Genomic DNA, 21,424 nt, shown 5'->3' with positions numbered 1-21,424 from the left:
TCTGTTTATTGTGATGACAAGGTTTAGGTCCCTAGATGTGTAGCTCAGAGGGATTGGGATTTCTTTAAGTGGAGCATGTCCAACAGCTCTGGGTTTGACATAGCTTTGTATGTTAGGCAGAGATCACCTCTGAAGAGTAAAGCTGGAGTTTTTGAGACAGTCTGCATAGGGCATCTGTTTGAGGCCAGTAATCCTCTTTGTGAGGTATTTCTGTGGCCAAAAGGGGCATTGTACTCTATAATGGGTCTAATGAGTGATGAGTAGAGGGGAACAATGACCTCTTCTTTCCTGGATGAGAAACCTTTTGTGATGAGGTGGGCCATGTAGAAGAATTTCCTGACTACTGTGGCGAATGCCACATGGGCAGTTAGCCTAGTACTAATCTACGAATGCTATGAATTTTATACATTTCTTGCCTCCTCATCTGATCCTAATGCTTATATTCTTTTTTTGTTTCTTGGCATATTCAGTTGCTGCCTAATTTGTGTCTACTTCTGGTTAGATTTCCGTTCCTGCGTGACACCGATATGTTTCTGTTAAACTAATTAGGGAGGTCATCTTAGGCCTGTTCTCCTCATGTTTTAAAACTTTCCCTTTCTTTGAATCTGATGAAGTCAGCTGATATGTATGCAGTCCTATGATTGCAGATCTACACATGTAATCCATTTCAAGGAGACCCATACCTTCTTCACAAAGAGGAATATGTAATCTTGGTATACACTGATTTTTAAATATCAATGATGGCCAGTAATTGTATGTGGTTTACTTTGTTCTATCATGGTATTGGTAGCAGAGGCAATAGTGAATAGTATTGTTTTAGCAGAGAGGTGGTTTGGGGTGTAGTGCAGCAATTTACTTTTATTAGATTTTAGAAGAAAATTATTTAGCCATGTTCCCATCCAGAAGAAGAGTGTTGAGTGGGGTCTTCTAGTTTAGAGAGAGATTTGGAAGAGTGGATTAGTATAGGGGCATCAGTCTATTGACTTGAGTAGGACTTTTTGGTGACAGCAAGCCAAAAACAAACTCTAAACACTAACCACACAAGGGGAATATAACAAAAGGAAAAAAGCCATGGCTAAATTCAAGAAGAGCAACTCCCATAATGATAGGAGTTGTCTAGTTAAACTAAACAAGAAAGTAAAATAAGTAATTCAGTCCAACAAGGCAATTACAAGGTTGAGATAACCTCAAAGGTTAAAGACAGCTGCAATGCCTTCTGCAGCTATGCCTGAAACCTCAAAGGCAGGGCACATCAATGCACTGAAGTGGTGGTCGATAGTGCCAACTTCAATGAGCAAAGCAACATAGCAAATTTGCTTGCAGACAAATGGCAAATTCAACTCAAACTTTAATGTGCACTACCCCAGCCTCTTTCCTTGAAATACCTAACATATCCCACACTCAACTAATAACATGGACCAGTTCCTAGTGACACTCAATAAGACCAAAAATACAGGCTCATTTTGCCCTGACAATATCCTAGAATACCTCCAAAATGTCTGGTGACAAAACCTATCATGACCATTTGAGTCATTTTCTAACCATAACTTCAAAATGTGCTTTTAGCCATGAAATTGAAGGACAGCAATGATTATCCCATGCTTATGAATATATTTTTCAAATATTCTTCATAGGAAAAATAAGATGGCAATTGGTTGATAGTTAAAAATATATATTTTTGATTTCATCCTTGTGCAGTAGAATAATGAATGATATTTTTCCATTGTGATGGGACTTTATTTTCAGATATGGATATATTTAAAAGAACCAGAAGTAGATATTCAATAACTTTGGCTATTATTTTTAAGGCATTTGTCAAGTAAACTTTCAGGGAGAGTTGTATTGCTCTTTAATTGTTGTTGGCATCTGTGGGAATTGGCTGGAAGGAGAAATGTTGAAGGAGGATATTTGATTGAGTAGAGATCTCATGGGATTAGTCACCTGGCTGGTTAATGACAGCATTGATTATATAAAGTGTACACTGACTTGGTTTTCTATGGTTCCATTTTGTTTCCATGTCTTTGGTGCTTGCTGTTTAGTTAGTCTTGGATTTAACATGTTATTGGTTGGAGTTCAGAACAGTTTTGAATTATTAATATTTATGTTTTGATCGGTTTGGTAGTGGGTTTTCTTATTTTTGATGATTGATCGATTTTCTAGAATTCTTATTTGTTGTTTATACTAGTAATATAGGAGCTGTTTCATTTTTTTTGCTCAGACCTTCCATGCTTTGTTTCTTTGATTAAGAATAGTCATGTGAATGTGACAGGACTGGTTTAGCTTTTTTATTCTGAGGGTAGATTGTGCGTTTAGAACACCTAGGAATATTTTGTTGAACTCATACTCAAAAGCATCTGTGGAGAGTCTTTAGTGGCTACCAGTGTCTTCATAAAAATGAGTAAGTTTTGTTATCTGGCTGTGATGATGTGCTTCGGAGATGTTTGGTACCTTATGGTGAAGACTGATAAGTGATCACTTAGGATGCCTGACAGAGTTCCATGGAATGATATTTTATTTGGAGAGGATATTAGGATCCAATAAAGAATTGATTGTCTGGCTGTGGCTTTGTTAAATCTAGTTGCTGTAATTTGGGTAAACTTGTACAGATGAATATTGTTGGCTGGATTTTCAAATTGTATGGTTTGCTGATCTATATTAATGTATATATTATGGTTTCATGATGAGGCCCAGCATAGAATATCTTACTGTGCTTTATTATTATTACTACCTGGTGGTACATATATAACCATGATCGAATATAGTTTGAATTGGTGTCAAATGCCTTGGAGGGGCTAGGGAATATGTGTGCTATAATCCATCTGTTATGAAATGCATTACTAACAAATTCTGCAAGCAAAAGAAAGCCATTTTACCAAAGTGAACTTTGTGGAAAAAAAAGCATATTGGGTGTTGGCCAGAAGACATTTTCAAGTATACCAAACATTCCATCATAACGTTTGCTAGGGGACTGAGTAGAGTGGCTAATATGCAGTTACTGGTGTCTAATGAATGCTTATCCGTTGTGTATCTGTAAATGATATGCTGTCCTCCACAACTGAATGATATAACCATTATAAATGCTTTTGTTGTGAAGGAATGAGAATGGCTCTTAATGTATAATATGAACATTTCATATACTAAATTATATCAATTACTTATTTATTTTTTTTTTTTTTGGACATAGGCTTTCTAATGAGACAGAGACTGAACCCATTAGCATATATTTATCTTTGGAGAGGTATTGGAAGTGGCTGATATGTACAGCTAGTGGCTTCTGGAGAAGGAATGGCATAGCTGTTAAGGTGTTTAGCTCACAGACACAAGGTACAATGTTTGATTCTAACCTTTGAAGGAAATTTTATGGGCTTAAAATGGCACACAAGGGCAGGTAGCCTAAATAAAACACAAATAAATGTGCTGGATCAATGCAAGATCCCTCAGGTATTTTATTAGTTACTTTTTTTATTCTTAACATCACCTGCCTCAGTACAGCCCTTGAAATCTTACCATTGAAACACATAGCAATGGAGTCCTTCACTTGTACTCGACCCACAAACGCATCTAGCTTTCCTGTATGCTGGTAACATGAGACTGAGTCAAAGGCTATGGAGAAGTGCTGGTAGAATAGGACTACTGGTATACACTATCAAGTTCTGCTTTAACATACTCATAAAAATGCATTAGCATCAACTGGCAGCTGCTTCTGGCAATGACACTGTTTCATTCAGAATTTGGCATACATTGGAAAATGGATACATACATGTTATTTATAGCTTATTTAATAATTTCTTAAGAATAGATTGAATCTGTAGATTAATACACATTCAAAACAGATGCATATAACACACTACTTATATTTGAATGACACAACGATGGCAAAATAGCTGGAAATCCAATACCTATACTTAAAATAACAAAGGCATTGTAATGTCAATGTGCAAATTATAATGCTCACATCCAAAGGAATATGTGTTTTACTGGTTGTTATTGCAATTATGGGTACAATTTGGTTCCTTAATCAATATAGGCCCTGGTCATGTCAAACTATCTACAGATTGGTAGAAAAATATATGGTTATCAACATGCTAATCTGTTATATTTGAATTACTTTTGTTTTGCATGTTTGGATTTTGATTTATTTAGCTTAAACATAAAACAGAGAATAAATGAAGAAAATGCAACATTTATTTATTTGTGTTTGTTTACTGGGAGTCTCCAATTAAGTGTAAAATCACCCCTTTTTCAGCAGACGCCCAGGGAGAAAAGCTCCAATATACACAAAACAGAATAAGATAGCAGCACAGATAAAATTAAGTTTAGTTAAGCATTTGCGTTTTGATATAGGTGCAGAGAAACACTGCTCATAGAAGCTTAGATTAACACTATGTTAACAATGTTTCTAGAGTAAATGAAATGAATGAACAATTGACGTTTGGTATTGGTACAAAGAAACAAAGATCAAGGTTTCTTACATTAAACATTTGATTAACTGTGTTTTTGGAGTAAAAGAAAATGAATAATTTTGATATACACATTAAATGTTATTTAGACAGCAGTTAATATACCAGCAATAGTAGCTGGTTGACTAGTAGAACAGATCCAGATACGATCGATCGATCAATACTATCAGTAAGGAACCGAAGACGTTTGCATGGAACTAGCTAGTGTTAATCTTGGAAGGGCATCATGGAGTGATGTGGATATTGATATTTAGGCCTGATGAGAGGATGAGCATGGTCACATTTTTGGTTTACCTTGAAGGGGTGCATGGGCAAAGCCTAGAATTTTTCAGCAGAGGTTTTTTTTCAATTGTGAGATTCTATCTGCCTTTCTCAGGGTTTGGGGTAGTTTGCTCCAAAGTTTAGAGATGTACCTTGAGAACATAAAGTCTCCAGAGCAATTATTTGATATGGTGGTGTTTGTGAGATTTGTAAGGTTAGTGAGGTGTAGGTTTCTGGGGGCGGGGTAGTGTTTTCGCATGATGCCATGTAGGGAAGGGTAATTCTCAGGCTTCTTAATAAGCCTATGTGCAGGGAGTAGTTGATTGTATAAGACATATTGTAGAAGCTCAAGCCAGTCTAGTTTGTGTTTCATAGCAAATTTTGCAACCTTATTGTAACAGGTCTCTGATTTGGATTTTTGAGTAGTTTGTAGGCTTACAAGTATAAGAAATGCATGCAGTAGAGTTTGAAGGAGATATGTGGTAGCAATAGTCTTTCTAGCTTAGATTGTGAGGTCATGGCTGGCTATATATAGGTGGCATCATTTCTTGTAGGTTTTTTGATAGTTTTCTTGTATATGGTTGTCAAATTTTATGTTGCTGTCAATGGAAATGCCGAGTCATTTTCTATGTGGATCAATTTCTATTTGTGTGTTGCTGGTTGACATAACTGAGAAGTTAGTTATTTTGTTGGTAAGTTGTTTTGAGGAGAAAATCATTAGCTTGCTTTTCTTTGGGTTTAGAATTAGATTAGAGTTTGAGAGCCAAAATTCTATAGAAGAGAGAGAAGGATTCTTGGGTGAGTTGTTGTAGCTCGTCTCAAGTGTGGACATAGCATGTGAGGGTAGAATCATCTGTGTACAAAACTAAGGAGGCATGCTTAATTGAGGTATGGAGGTTGCTGATGAGAACAGTAAATAGCGCTGGTCCAAGTATGATGGGATTATTTTGTTTCTTTTTACTGATGGGTCTTGCAACATGGTCAATCTTTAATCTCTGATCACAAAATTTAAAGAATTATCTTTTGAATGTATATTTTGTTTTAGCTATGCACTTCCCTCAGTAGTAATTCTACACACACACACACACACACACACACACACACACACACACACACACACACACACACACACACACACACACACAAACACACACACACACACACACACACACAAAAATCCCAGCAAAATCAAAAATTACATCAGCATCCTTGTCAGACCAGGAGGCAAGTCTAAAAGTTTATAATGCTTTATGAGACAAAATGAGTTAAACAACAATACACATCTTTTATTTTAGCCAGCTTAGCTATTTAAGCATGACATTAATTTTTATAAAACATACATTGTTATTATGAATGTTTTAGAACTGAAATGGCATACACATCTGCAGGTACTACAACTGTGGTAAAAATTATATGACAAAGGAACAAATAAATAATAGCTCATTATGGATGGTGCTGCCCTTATCAATGTTATATAAGCAAGTAGAATTATGTATTACAGTAAGATTCCTTTGCAGAAATTTAGCTTTTTTAAATAGGTTTCATTCTGTTTAGACAAAATGTGAATAAAATGATCAAGTGATGAAAGTGGTTCATTCCATACACTGTGCACATCATAAAAAAAAAATATTATTTTTTAGGACCATAGCTCTCAACCTTGTGTTTCCAAAATGTGAAAGACTTCCTTTTTATAATGGGAAACAAAATTGTAAACTGTAGAACACTTACTAGCAGCTTCAACTAGGAAGCTCATATCCTGGTTAATAAATATTAATATATGTTTCTTCATGTTTACAAAATATTATTTTAAAGAATTATTATGATTCAATATTATTTATTAAGAGTATTTGTTAACAAACTAAAAGCAATGAATGTTTGATAGACTTCTCTATTATAGATCAATTGGAACATGGAATGTTTTAAAAGTCAGAATAAGAAATGTTCCATAGTTGAGGTGTATGTTATGAACATATAAGCCATGAGTTGATTCATGATAAAACCTATCAGTCCTATAAAGAAATAATGGGGCTTACTTAACCGGTATTTAAAAAATAATCTCTTAAGGGAAAGGACAGATGATTTCTGCAAAGATCTATACTTTTTCATTTTGATGTTACACAATGTCAGGGTGCATTATCTGATTCAGGAACAAGGAATGCCTTTTAGTCTGTAATTGGTGTCGTGCCAAAATTTGTTAACAATATCAGCACACACAAACTTCAAAAGAAAAGTGAAATGAGCTAAAAGCTTAATCACTATAAATTCATCCATCATTCTGGACTTGACATTTTCCATGCAGAGCTATGAATGGCACATGCAGCGTGTTAAATCCTATGAAACAACTTTATTTCATTTTCAGGAATGAACTGAATATAAAAGTCTTCATGAACCAGGTCACATGTCTGTCTTCTATTCCTACTTACTTCAATTGAGTTTAAAACTTGCTAGACATGAAAACAAAGAGTAACTGCATTTTACTGATGACTACTCAACAGCATGAAAAGGTGACATAGTGAAAAGAAAATGTCAGTCTCTATTAATGACTCAAGGGGAATTGTCAATCTGAATATTTTTGGAGTAGAAAGCTCAGTCCACGCATACCTTAGTAAACAAAGAAAAACAGTAACTGAAATGTCACAACAGTGACAAGCAAAAGTGGGCCTTACCAATGGATATAAATGCCCTAATGGCAGCAATAAACATGGGCCCAATTTAATGATGGTTAACTTATTAATGAGCAAATGGGTTGCATGAAAAAGACTGCAAAGAAAAACAAATGCTTACAACTGCTGAGTCATATTCTACTTACAAAACACCAAAAGTCTTTATTAGCACCAAACAGAAGGAAATGAATTAGGTTAGCTTAACATGCATCAGATAAATGAATGCGCATTAGTCCAAAATGCCATATGGGGACTTCTCCTCATTAGGAATGTAAAATTTTAGATACATTTGAAAAGCGTAACCTCCTCTCAGAGACAAGGAATTTAGGAATAAACGAATGAACATGTTGACTTGCTGCACTCAGAATAAATAAATACATAAATAAAACTGATTCAACTAATTGTGCTAAATGAGATACATTCACAAAATCACCACCTGCCACTTCTGTCTCATCAATAAGAAAGCCAAATATACGGTCTTAATACTCTGTGTTTATTACTCTGAAATATGTTGGTAAATATATACAGCATTTCCCCATAGCAGATTGTGTGTAATTCACATTTTACCAGGGTTGATGATTGGAGGGCTATTGTTTAATCATGAGGGTACAGTCCAAAGGAATAAAGTAGAACAGCCATTAACCATTGGTAAATATTTAAATTACCCTAAGCACTACCCTGGTATGCTGCTAGCATAAAATGTCATTATTTCATAGACAAACATCTGTACCTTTTTTTAATAACATCAGTATGTAGATCATGTTTTAATGCTCTTCCTTCCCTTCTGTTGACGTGATTCACACATACAAAGATGTACTCTGCACATCCAAATATACATGATAATACAGTCACAGTATATTGTCTAAATGTAGTTTGTGCTGCAGCAAATATGGCAGAAGAAATAAAAGAAAATAGAAGTATATTTACCATGCAGAGTAAATATTTTTAACATTAAAATCGGTAATAGATGTTTTTACTCAACTTATTTTAACTTTATAGCTGTAAAAACTAAATTAATGGTTATCTTTCAATGGTTAGTGGTGAGAAAACATGATGACTATTGATTTGAATCTGCCTAGTAGCCACAGTGTTCCTTCTTTAGGGACAACATATGGACTGTGACAGCTGAAATGGATTTTACCTTAAGGAATTGGAAGACTAAGGCTGGTAGTCACATTACCGAGGTTCGAACTTTTGTAGCTATTGTCTGTTAAGAGTGAGGCTATTCCAACATGCAAATATAATGATTCCAACATACAAATTTACAGGTCATTTGCAATGACTAGACCAGTGAAAAAGCTTCTGTGAGTAAATGCACACTTTTGTTAAAACTATTGCAATACAGAAAATAATGGTTTAAGCTTTTGGGAAGTAATACTTTTAAATGTAAAGACTTGGTTTAATTTAGCATTTTACGGAAGTTTTGGTTAAGCATGGCTGTGAGCAATCTCACCTGAACTAACATCATGCAGTTAAGGCAAGCAGTACCAGTGCAGCTATCTAGAATGATTTTTTTCAATATAAAGGGGTTTTATATATGATGTATAGAGGTGTTGTTATGTGGTTTCATTAAAACGTTTCTAAGGGGAAGGTAGAAAAGCTGTAAAATGGGGAGATATAACACAAGGGAGACAACAATGTAGTCATCAACAGGACTGTGCTTGAAGAGGTGGAGAGGAGAATTTTTTTGAGTGGGTATAGACCCCACAAACAAACATTCTTCAAACAGTGTATTTATTTATTTATTTTTATGTGAGAGGACAGATTGGAAAGAAAGCAAGATGAAGGGAGAAAGAGAGAGGATTAGGGAAGGAAGGTGGTGATAGGGCCCAGCCCTGTCCGCATGGCCTCAAATGTTACACTTCCTGACGGTTGTGGAGTGGAAGATCCCTAATGCTGGTCTCAGTGAACTGCAGTAATGTGTGCATGTGTGTTTGGTCAGACTTGGATAGCTTTTGGGTGATACTGGATGAGCTTCGCTCAGCTGGCTATGGAAATGAGCAGCAGTGCACAGCATGTCAAAATACAACTAAACTATCCCATAGCATTTATAAACAATCCTGGAGTAAGTCAGCATTAAGCTTGGAGTTTGATAAGGTGTAATCAATAGTCATCCTGAAGAATATAACTCAACTTCAGTGAATTACTTTGGTTAAAGCCATGAAGCACCAAGTGAACATGTTATATTTAGTCAGATGTAGATAGCTAGTTGGTGGTTGTGGATATGTATATGAGCTTTACTCAGTTCCACTGGCTATTGAGATGAGTGGCAATTCAGGGCTGACTTTCATGTGCATAAAACAGAGCAAATGATCATGAATTACCACAAAGAAGAGTAAAGCTACTCTATTTTTTGTACACTGAAATTCATATTTTATGCAGTTTTTGAATGAGTGGCAATGACCAGAGTTTGGAATTTGAAGTATTATATATTAAAGCCGAGGCTCCATGGCGATGTAATATATACAGGTCAGAGGTCACTTAACTTTTTATTATGTGCAGCACTATTTTTCATGCACATAAAGTAACACAGGAAATGATAAACAATTAAAATTCTGTTTTTTTTTATTTGTGGATGATGATGTATAGGTTATTAGTGCAAAATATTAAGAAGGCTTCGTTCAGTTTTGAATTCTGTTTCACTTTACTTATGTAAATATAGCGTGCTATCAGTATAACTTAATTTTACTACTACAGCTATACTGAGACCTTTTGTTACTGGTGGGATAATTTCACACAGAACATTGAATTTAATGTTCCTTTTGTTATGTTGTTGCAGTCTTGGCTACAAAAGGTGTTCAGGTGTAAGAAATACAGGGTGGTGAGTGTACTTATTTATTTTTTTTAATAAAGCTTCACTAGGGTGTCTCACGTTTAATGCATCATAAAGCAGCAGGAATAAAGACAGAAAAGAGTATTTTAGCCATGATGATTTCTCATGGAGTTTGTCAGGGCATATGTCAAGCACTTTTTTTGGTAAATGGGGGCCAAAACAAGTTGAGAGATGAAGGGATACTAGCTTAGGACTTTATCTCAGAGATGTTTGATTCTGACCTCTAGTTATTAGCTATGGTTGTAATAATCTGCAGACTGATAGCCTAGTATTTCCCTATGAACCTATGAACCAAAAGTTTGGAATCAAGTGGTTATGTATAAAAATGCACTAGAGGGAAGAAATTCAGCATAGACACAATGCAGGAAAAAGGCCAATGATATAGCGGAACATACCAAAACAAATTATAGTCAGAATGAAGTTGCCTGTAGAGTAGTGGTGTGGAACTATTGCTCTTACCCCTTTAACATTCTACCTCCTTATCATATGAGGCAATTACTACAACAGTAATGAACCAAAAGAAAGGAAGGTGTGTTCAATATATCACCAAAACCAAAAGAAAGGAACACTCTGGATGCAAGTTTTCCAGTGAGCCAATATTTTAATGTAAACACCACTGGCCAAAAATGATCAAAACAGTAGAACAAGCACAACTTACAAAAGTAATGAGAATGACATTGGCATAATCAGAGATGGTGTGGACACTGGGAACTCTCCTGCCCAGTAACAGCACAGACTGCAGTGTTTAGACAACATGACGTTTACTATCAAAAGGTGAACACCTACACCTCTGCCTGTCAGATATGAAAGTAAAATGAGTGTGCATGGTAAACATCCTTCAGACACCATTGTACAGCATTCGGCAGTGTCTTCCATTATCTGAGTACTAATGTAATCAATATATATTCACAGAGTCAGCAGCAGAAATAAGGAGCTACATTTTGTAGCACAGCCAGAAGTTGTCAGCAGCAGCATGGCTGTTGATAATGATAACATGATTATAATTATGAGACCATCTGAGGACCATGGCAAGCAGTAGCCAAGCTTAATGTTGGGATGAAACATGCCACAGCAGATACATAACTCTGCAGATGACACTGGTTCAGAATGTCAAGTAGATGTGGACAATACATTGCAGGCTTTACAGGGAAAGAATCTGTGCACCTCAGTAAGAGTGTTTCCTCAAATGCAGGAACACTTTCTGGATGGCACCATTTCAGAGGTCCCATTGTCTACTGTATCACCTATTTGATGGGATACCATGAGCAGGCACATGTCATAGCTACCTCCTGAAACATAAAAAAATACATTAGCTGTCCGGTAGCAAAGGTGCTGGTTGTGCAATTATTCATGAACAATCCACTGCTACAAAAAGTCAGCAAGAGATGGCAACAGTGCTGCAGGGTGTACATAACGTTGTCTTCCACTACATGGAAATTGCAGACAATAGGGATACTATCTTGCTTACACTTAGGTGCAGTATAGTGGTGCACACAGCAGTCATCACTGCTTGCATACAATATTCATGAAGTACCAGTCTCAAACAGGAAGAAACTACTGGAAATAGAAATGGAGATCTAAGACAACAGAAGTCATTTAGGCTTTATAAGCATTCAACAACACATAGTAGAAAATCTCATTAGAGGTCTCTGTCATCTATCACCATGAGATCAGGATCTGTAGAATCACCTGCAGCAAATTAGCATCAAGCTCACCTGCCAGCACTTCCTCACTACCATGAGCACTGTCACCTACCCTGTCATTAGAGGACATTCTGTATTAAACATTTGACCTATGGAAACTCAAAGGTGACATTGTAGGAAATGAAAAAAATTACAATTGTCAATTCACAAGTTTGTATATCATAAGAGTAAAATCATTGCTTAAGGTCCAAGGAAATGTTTAAAAAATTGCATATATATATATATATATATATATATATATATATATATATATATATATATATGCACACACACACACACACACACACATACATATATCACACACACACAGAAATAAGTAAATGACATTTAGTTGCATACACATATAATGGAGATGAAGACAATCTGGTATAAAAAAATAAATGAAACTTAAAAAAAAACCTCAAACATCAGTCTTTTTTAGGGGGACAAATTCCCTATGTACCAACCCTGTACCCTGAGTTAACTACATCTATCAATTCTGAGAGTGCTATACAGTGGGAAAGGGCATGATCAACACTGCTCGCAGTCTCACACTGAAACAAATCTGGTAATGTTTGATTAGCTAATTTTGATCAGCTGAGCTGACTTTTTTCAGTGAGACAATCAAACCATTCATCCAATTCAGTGCCACCTATATCTATATTTATCTCTATATATAGCTATACACACACACACACACACACACACACACACACACACACACACACACACATATATATATATATATATATATATATATATACACACACACACACACACACACACACACACACAGACACGCATATACATCTCTATGCAGACTGGGGGGAGGAAGGAAAATTTCAGAATTCAATTTACTTGTATAGAAAGAGGCATTTTTCATTAGTATGTATATGAGCTGAGTAATGGATATGGATACAATGACAGAAAAAAACAAATATGGAAAAAAGGGAGAGGGGTTAAGTTGCTGAGTAATGGCACTGCTCATAGATACACAAATTATTTAAAAAAATCTGTATAAAGGGAGGTAGAGGAATAAACTGAATAATCTACACTATTATTAACACACACACTCTGACAAAAAATAAGAATATATGGCTAACAGTCATCCTGCCAACAAGACTAGCTCTGTTGCCACTCAGCATTGCACAAACGATGATTCATATTTACTATTGATGACAGAAGATTTGGTGAATATAGCATAAGGAATTACCTCAACAGAGAATATGAAATTATTTCTTATTTGCCAGAAATTAAAGTAAGGAAACATTACAAGATAAAAAAAAAGTTGTTAGCAGTACTAATAAACTATATTTGGCAAGCTAGTGCACAGTATAAAACTGAGCAGGTTAAGTTGTCATCATTAGCAAAAAATACATGGAGTACAACTGCTGCATTCAGTTCAATGTGTTGGCTATGTTGTGTGGTGCATGGCCTACTGTCACTATTCATCAAATAGTTTCTCTTATATTTAAATATTTCTTTCAGCAGTAGATTTACTCATACAGTACACAGGGACCTTGCAGACACACACTGGGTCACGTAGGCCACTTCCTTAATTGAGTGAGTTTGTGTGCCAGATATGGGATCATAGGCACTGCTAGGATGCTGGTCTAACACGTTGGAAATGCATCCCATTGTGTAATTTGTAATTACTCATAATATAAGGAATAAGTACCTTCTGTACCATTTTGCTGCATTTGTTTTGTCTGGCAACTCTAGCAAAATGATGTATGCACTGCTTTTATTGTAATGTTTATTAAATTAAAATTGGTATTGCAGTACTTGACTAAACTGGTGGAAGAAATTCTATTTATTTAAAGATGCAATGGTGCTGTACTCTGGCTTACATTTTTCATTAGTCACTACCTTGCACAGAAAAGGAAATACATCAGTTTATGGAATTACGATTTGGTTAAGTCTAAGGTTATGCTGGGTATAGGCCATTTCACTGGATTAACAACATCTGTGACGGTCATTCTGTTTTTTCTTTGCATTCCATTTTCCTCATTGAATTTGGGCATGGTTTCTGTCTTACATCTTCCATAGTCCTCATGTGGTTGTTGGTGTTGCTTGGTGATTTGGAGTCCTCGCTGTTGAGATTTGATTGCAAAGGTAGAGTACATGCTTGAGAACCACCAGGTGCTTACTAATAAAGTTGGTCCCATGCATGTGCAGTGGTGGTAACATTTGGGAGGGTCAGGGAGGTGGGAGGGCTGGCCTACTGAGGTATAGATATTTGGGCATTTGTTCAGATGCCTTACTGCAGTTAGGCATCTAGAAATGAAACATACACACACACAAACGGAAAGAGGAACAGTGCATAACTACTGCATGGCAGATTAATTAGAGGACACAGTTAGGAGGTTTGATATCCCATATTTTTACAGTGCTGGTTCTACCTCTAATTCAAGTTGGTAGAGGACAAAAGGAAGGAGGAATCAAGCACAGAAGGTGCCCTTGTCTTCCTGTACCATATGTTCATTTTGTTATAATCAGTGCACTTGAGTGGTAAGATCAAGCAAAGACCTGAATTTTAGTACTGGAAGTGTATAATGTACTTATAATAGTATACAGTAATATTTAGGATGTCCGAGGATGGCAGTCGAGCAGATGTGTACCGTGAGTATAAGTCTTCTCTGGAAGATCTTACTTCAACATTAAGCCACATATCAACATATTAACCATTTTGGTAGAGGAGAGCCTACAGTTTTAAAAGGCTATTGTCTCTCTTATCGATGCACAGATTGCCATGTTTTTTATACCAAGTCCTTTTATTTTAGTTTTTTTTTATTTCTCTCAAGAGAAGCTAAAAGGGCTTGTTATGGAAAAACATGGTGTCCTGAACTGCCAAATACCTCACCCAGAGCAAGAAACCCATTTTAGAATCTCAGTTTTAATGTATTGTTAATGTGATATGTATTGTTTATATAACATTACTCACAAAGGTGCTGCATTTTTTGTATTGTCAATTGAACATTTAAAGTGCTCACTGCTTAAATAAAATCTATCCTACATATTACATATTCAATACCTCATTGTGTCGCTAATAATATTTAAAAATTATATTATACATATAACATAATATAAAATAGTTTAAAATGTGATATGAAATAGTTTGAAATAGTTATCTGTAAACACTATTATGCATTTTTATGAAAGGTTTTAACACAATGCAGTCACCATTCAATATACTCTCTTATTTGTATTGTATACTTTTTAATTCTTACTTTCCAATACAGGCTTGATAGAAATACTGTCATTTAAACCTGTGTGCAGATTTTATTTAAGCACTGAGCACTTTAAATGTTCAATTGATTTAGCAGTTGGTATGATTGGTAGATGTACATATAAAACCCAGCATGAAATTAATGTATGTGTTCTGATGAAGTCTATTTGAAGTAGATGAAAGCACTTAACAAGGTTTGAAGGGGTTCGTTTTGTCAAATAAAGAAGTGTTTTATCGAGTAACTTTGGTGCATTTTGTGAGTTCTGACACACAGCACAGCGAACGGAATTACAGGTTTTTCTTAAATTTGTTTCAATCTCTTTGTCTGTTACTTCATCCCATTTCATATCCTGTACCTTTAAACTTCTTATTCTTTCTTTTACTTCTTTTATCCATTTAGCATTTTTATTGTGTTCCACAGGATCTTCATAGATACTTCTCCAAAATGCATCAATTTCTTCTTTTTTGGCAGCCTTTGAATTCCTTTTACCTCATTCCCCAATTCTCTTTAAAGCTTTTTTCGGTCATTAATAAATTGCTTATTTTGTACTTTTCCTTTATATTTATATGCATATCCTCTAACTTTTTCTCCCTGTGCTGAAATTTTTACTTTATTTGCGATATTGCCTGATAGAGTCTACTTTGTTCTAATATTGCACATTACTTTTATCACATCTTTCTTAGTATTTTTGTTGATCTATCCCCTCTTCTATAATCTTCTAACAGTGACATTTCTTGTCTTAATTGCTTTATATTTTTCTCTATTCGATACGTCCATGATGGTATTCAATTTCTCCCCTTCCTTTCCCTCACTACCCTGCGTTCTTGTGGTAGAACTTTATCAGTTATTAGTTTAGCTGCACAGTAATATATCTTGTTTACTTCTGTTATATCACATGGATTTCTATGGACATTTCTAATTACTGTGTTCATTTGTTTTATCAGATTTCTGAATTTGGGGTTTTATTGACCTTTTGTAGTTTATTTCTTTCATTGATCTTAAATCAAGCAATTTTTCTCATATTTCATTTTCTTCCACACTGAGGGCGCAATCCTTTGTTTTCCATTTCCTGCAGGCATTCTGTAGAAAGTACTATAGCATTTTCCTTTGCACTTTCTCTTCAATTTCATCCTGTGCCATCCGTTGCTCTATCATATGGGAACTCACTGTCCTATCACTCTTCAACATTGACTGCATCAGAGTTTCCACAGTTTCCTGTTCCTTCCCTTGCTGTGTAGCTTCAAGTGAACATTTATAATGGTTCCCTGTTGTGGTTCTCTCTTGTAAGAGCGGTGATGATCATCGAGGTGGTGGCCATGGCAGCTTGCTTCCTTACTGAGTTGTGTTTTATGATCATGTGTTGGTGGGACATAAAAGCACACATGGGGGAATGAGGGCATGTGGCTTGGGGCATAGATGAAGGTGCACAGTTAATTTGCTGGTGTGATGGGGGGAGGTTAGGTTGTGTTTCTAGCCATTAACTATTAGGGATCAGAGTGAAATCTCAGTTTTGGGGTAATGTTATATTGGTCAAGAGTTTAAATTGATTAATTGGAAGTGTAATCAGTTTGTATATATGACATGGAGAGCTTTTTGGTGAGTTGGTTTCTGGGAGAGAGGTTTTCCTGTCATTCTTGGCACATTGGCAGGGTATTGGATTTGGCAAGGGAGGACAGATCAATTGAAGTCATTAAGAATGTAGGTTGTTGGTCATCAAATGTTTATATCCTTATGTTATATAAGTGGGTACAGTGATTGGCTTTGTATTAAATTATTATAAATTATTATTTTTTGTCATTCTTGAATCCGTTGGTTGGATAAAGGGGGCTACAGTTAGACTGAATAGCACACAAGTGGGTTTGTATTTGTCCAGGAGACAATGCGGCTCCTTAGAATCCTTGCACTACATTTGGCAGGTATCAATTTGGGCATAATTCTGAAGCTACAGTTGGTAGTTAGGATAAGTGAGTATCTGTTTATTTTAAGAGGTTATACCCAGGTTTGTGTGTTGTGTGGTCAGAGGTAGTACCATGGTTATTTTGGCTTTGTATAAGGATCATCAGTTTGTTAATGTTAGGCTACTTAGGCAACTGGCTGCTTTACGTAGTTATATGATAGGGCTATTGGTGACGGGGATCCATTTTGGTTCAGAGAGGATGGAGTACACCTGAATGTTTTTGGTTTGAACCTTTTTAGTGTGTACTTAGGTATTTTTGGAGGCTTTGCTGAGGGTTTTGGAGTGAATGAGGGGGAGCAGCCTGTCTCAGGCTGATTGGCAGAAAACAGAGGCAGACTTGTCCCTCTTCTGCTCCACCTCTGGTGTTGGATGTTTAGTTCAGTGAGTTGGGGAATGAAAGTGAGCAAAGGAACACTGATTGATAAAGTAAATGAAGTAAGCAGAGGTGAGGATGCTGTTTGATAAGTAAAACTAAGTGAGTAGCTGTGATGCTGCTGCTTATTTGGTTAGGGTGAGCAAGGTTACACTGCCCTAGTAAATGGTTAAATGAATAGTCATGCTGTGATCAATAAATGAAAATATTGTTCAAAAAAGTTATGTTTATGGAAGTTTAATGAAGGTCATCAAATGTCATTTGGTGGGGTGTATTTATTGACGGGACCAGGCCAGTTTGTTCCAATGAATTAAATGGTACATTCTAGACATTCTAGGCATCATCCATCTACAACTGCATGATTATTTCTATTCACCATCCCATTAACTGCACTTTCAAGGTAATCTCAGAAATAGTCCTATGACATGGATACCATACCAGATTTTATACCTCCTTTGAACAGTGGCGGCTCGTGCCATTGAAATGCAGGGCTACAGCCCCCTCTCAGCTGTGAAGAAAGATAAACATTTTCAAAAATAAAATATTTATAAATTATTTCAATTTTTATTTGTATAGTACCGATTGGCTGCTTTGCCTAGCTGCGAGTCCAAGTGACTCGCTACTATGTCCCGGAACTCGTACTGAGCATGCTTGGTGAGTTCCGGGTTTTAAAAGAAAATAGTTTTATGTAAATCCGGACTGCTATAAAAGCAGTGCAGATTAAGGAGAGAAGCCATCAGTGTGATGCCCAGAAATCTATGCAGTTTAACCACAAAGTAAAGTGGAAGGGGATAAGACTGCCACATCCGCAGTCATGTACGTGACGTGAATGGCTACTGATTTGTTCTCACTGTCTTCCTGCGTTTTGCATGCTGAGAAAAACTGAGTGAGAAACCATCAGTAGTAGTAGTAGTTTACTTAATGGAGAGTTTGGAACTTCGCTGATCAGACAGTCACAGACGGACAGTAATTTTTAACAAATTTGTATGGTAGGTATCCTTGTCCTGTGTTTTCTTTTACTGTTGTGTTTTAAATGCCTCATATTGGTTATATGGCTAAAAAACATTTTTTCTGCACCGACCCATCTTTAAATAGGCTGCTCAACACAAGCTCAGCTCTGTATGTTGTAAAAATTTGAGAAATTAATACAGGAGAAAAACTGGGTAAAAAAAGAATGGACTAAAACTACTCAGGCACTCTTCCATATTACAATTTAATACTGTCCCCCCACCCAAAGAATTATAGACCTCACTAGTTCAGTAAGCTGAACAGCACCTTACCAAAATATAATATTTGTGAAGGGTACACTGGTTTTGCATAAACATCAGAAATACTCAGTCCATCATAAATATCAGACTGCAGTATTGCAAATCCTGCATGCATTTTCAGGCTTTGCCTGACAATGAGTGCTCATCGCAAAACTTGCAGTGTGTTTTATTTGATATGTGCCGTGCATCAATATATTTTCCTTATTTCCATGTTTAACACTCCAAAATACAACCAGATGTTCATGCAATTCATTTGTCTTAATCAAATACTCAATTTTTAACCCTGGATAAATTTCTTCTACTATCAAATGCTGAAAAAAGTCAAGTCAGTGAAAGGAAAACTGAAACTGTAAACATGGACTAATAAATTACAAATCCAATACAGATTTGAAAGACTTATAAAGGAAACAATTTGCCAGAAGATCCGGGATTTGAACTTATTGTCTGAAAACTGAAGATTTGTAACTGGGTGAAGTGCAGACAGTGTTTCCAAACAAATTGGAAAACCTACATGGGAATTAAAAGCATCAGTGTCATCCACAAATTATGCTGTGGAATCAACAGTTGTGTACATACAGCAAGCAGTCAATACCTGAAATCACAATCTTTATGATTTTTGTGGTGCCAGGCAAGGAACGTCCGGATGCATTTACACACAGCAAGGTAGTTTTTTTTTTTTATTGTGCAAAAACACTATAGCTTGTAACATCATATGCATGCACTGCATGTAAACTGAGAGGAAAATAAACTATGAACTGCTCCCACAGTGTGTAATGCAAGTAAAATGTATGCTGGGAAATGCCTTAATGCCCTGAACACCCAATATGCATAGCTAGAACTTCAGTGGGAAACTTTAAGGCTGTAAACTACTAACAAAACTAATAGGTTTGATTCCCATACCCTCCAAGTCCTTGTGCATATTACAGTTTTGTCCAAATTGTCTAACCAGTTTTCCCATTCCTTTCTTGTGAGAGCAATCTGTGCTTACCGGGTTAATAAGTATGAACTATCTCAAATGCTATGAAACAGACACCATTGAAATATTTCACATGCTTTTAATAAGTATCGCAAAACACAGGGGCTCCTACATTAGAAGTTATGTATCACACCTACTCAAAATTAAGTTTTATGATTCCTTAAAGGTCAAAGTTTGCATTAAGCTGTAGAGAATACTGTCTAAAATGTTGAATGTCTTACTGTTCTTACAGGATTAAACTGAGGAAACTGCTATTGGAAAATTAATTTGAAAGTCTTTGAAAAAAAAACAACAATGCTTGTCTACAAAATGGTGGGCTCCATTGCTTTTAGTTGGAACATGGAAGTAGGACACCATACTGACAGAAAGTTGTGTAAAGACAGCTACTAAGTAGAAAACTATGTGTAAACAATTCACTTGTGTGAGAAATGGGAATCTGCTGCATGGATGAAATTCTGTTTTTACCAAAGTGCAGTGACCTCAGAAATTATTTTATTAAAGGGTTGTAGAGAGCAGAGCATCTTGTATGTGATGTGGTTACAGGGGCAAAGTCCCCCACAAGAAATCTAACATCTTCAGCTTTGCGTGAATGACATTTTACTATGCTTTATAAAAAAAAAAAAAGCATTTGTACAGCTGTTCTCTGTACTCATGACCTAAAATCATTATACTGTTGATGTTTGAATTTATGAATGAACTATGACTATTTCCAGTTATATAGTTACAGCTGTCCCTGTTTGTTATCATGCTGATGTTGATATAAGCATTCTGAAAGTTATTGAATTATGTTTTTGACTTAAGACTGATAGACATTCTCTGAAGGTCTTGTTTGCAGAATAATAATTTCATTGATTTTTTGCTCAGTCTATTCAATACAGTTTAATCTGGTATTTCTATCTAAATGACCTTGAGTCCCTACTACAGCTGATTTGTTACAGTTATGAAACAACATTTGCAAACTCAATTTGCTTGGGAAATTAACAACTCTGCAGTCTTCTTTATTAATTGTCTGTGTAACAATTGCTGTTAACTTTTGAAGTTTAGCCAGCTCCATTCAAGTACTGTAAAATACCCAACAGTAACATTCAGTAGTAACTTCAGTCACTGTCCTAGTTAGCCTGTGTGTGTGATGTAGCAGAGTTTCTCTTGTAATTACTTCTTTAATTTAAACAGTTATTTGATAACTAAACTATTTTATGTAAGTAATGCTTTAATATGTTGTCCTAGGAACTGTTTTTGGTAGCATACACTTTGAAAGACACTTGTGTCTCTCTGGAACCCATGGCATCCTGAAACTGTTAATGTTTAGTTTATCTCTATGAGTGATTTTTTAGAAAAGGATATATTCCTTTATCTACATGTATTTTTTGTGTCTGTGTGTGTACCGATTTTCGCATGACATTTTTTGTCCGTTTTTCATAAAATTGTGGTTTCTATCAAATTAGTGACAAATCAGTAAAGACTGAAGTTAGAAATAATGACACATTATGACAGGCATTTGAGTTTCAGATTTCATACCCTTCAGAAAAATCATCCTAATGCAAGACCTACTATTTTATTAAATTTCTAAGTGTGTAAGAGCAATATTTAAAAATTGTCCTTATTTTTGGGCCTCTGTCCAACTTTTATTTATAGCTTTGTCCAGATTTCTTGTTCTGTGGTTGAGAGTTATGACAAATGTGTGAGGACCATCACCATCAGACAGAGACATTTCAGATTGT

This window comes from Protopterus annectens, chromosome 15.part0, assembly GCF_019279795.1.
Source record: "Protopterus annectens isolate FY-2018-M chromosome 15.part0, PAN1.0, whole genome shotgun sequence".
NCBI classification, from domain to species: Eukaryota; Metazoa; Chordata; order Ceratodontiformes; family Protopteridae; genus Protopterus; species Protopterus annectens.
This window is presented reverse-complemented; position numbering follows the sequence as displayed.